The 1,243-nt window shown below is 35.2% G+C and overlaps 1 protein-coding gene across 1 annotated transcript in view; it reads left to right on the top strand.

The window, feature by feature from the left end:
- Positions 1-1,243, top strand: part of LOC106526941 (regulating synaptic membrane exocytosis protein 1) — a gene marked incomplete in the record, with an annotated part of 39,311 nt that overhangs the window by 27,017 nt on the left and 11,051 nt on the right.

The raw sequence follows: 1,243 nt of genomic DNA, 5'->3' as shown, positions 1-1,243 counted from the left end.
ATCTTATCTTATCTTAATTTCAGCAAACAGTTATTAGAAGCATAAAAGCTTAAATTAGCAGAAAGAAACTAATAGAAGTACAAAAAAGTTTAAATCAGCAGAATAATTTAAAAAGCAGAAAAAACTAAAATTAGCAAAAAAAAAATAAAGGAAAAAAGCTGAATGAGGTTTAAATTAGAGCAAAGAGATAAAAAAGCAGAACCAGTACAAAAGGTGAATAGTGCAGTAAAGTTTATAAACTTTTTAAAGTGTTTTATGTTGAATAGATTTGCATTCATTTTCAGTTAGAAGAAAAAGAAAAGACAAATATCTGAAAGTGTGCTTAAGGAGCTGAATGTTTTGATGCAAACATTTTTAAAATAGCACAAAAATTGTGGAACAAGATACGGGTCAAAAAATGTCTGAATAAAAAAATAAGGAATCATTAAAACTAAATTAATCCTAAGTAAGTCTGGGCTGAGTCAGCATTTTTAACGGTGTGTGCAGAATGTCTCGCAGTGTTTGCAGTGACCCGCCGCTCTGTCTCTTCAGTTTGGAGCATGTAAAAAAAAACAATGTGCGCAGACAAGAATGTAGCTTTACAGACTGTGGCAAAACTTGTTCCTGTCTGCTGCCGGTCAGGTCTTAAAGTGACAAATACGATTTTTTTTTTCAAATCCAACCCAGGTTTTTTCAGTATCTGCTACTAAATCTGATACACATCTGATGTTTTGCTGCATTTCATTTGACTAATCATTAAATAATTAATAATTATTAAAACGACTTTGATTGCACTTCTTCAGACTCCACATGCTAACATGTAGCATCCATGTAGCAGTCATGTTTACATCTGTAAACAGCCATCTGACAGTTCACACTGGAGTCAGACGGAGGTCGTGTTTAAAATAGAATGTGACCGTTCACAAAAAAAAGGGATTTTTACAAAAAAAATCAGAAACGACCATTCAGACCTGCAGATTGAACGTAGCCAACAACAGGCTGTGATTTTCAGAAACTGGCCATGTGAAGAATCAGTTTCTTTTTGTGAAGTTAGATGTTTTTTAGTTTTTCACCTGCTCATCTGGCACTTTACGAGCACGATGACCTCAGATCTCACCTGAGCAGCAGGTGGTTTGCAGGTAAAACATCCTGACGTGATGTTTTACACATTTGCATCTGAAGTAGTTGTGAGGAACCTGTTTGTGTTTTCTGTTTTTGCACCTGTGTGTGTGTGTGTGTGTGTGTGTGTGTGTGTGTGTGTGTG

This window comes from Austrofundulus limnaeus, unplaced genomic scaffold, assembly GCF_001266775.1.
Source record: "Austrofundulus limnaeus strain Quisiro unplaced genomic scaffold, Austrofundulus_limnaeus-1.0 Scaffold300, whole genome shotgun sequence".
NCBI lineage: Eukaryota > Metazoa > Chordata > Actinopteri > Cyprinodontiformes > Rivulidae > Austrofundulus > Austrofundulus limnaeus.
Note: the sequence above shows the minus strand (reverse complement) of the source record. Positions and strands in the feature narration are given on the sequence as shown.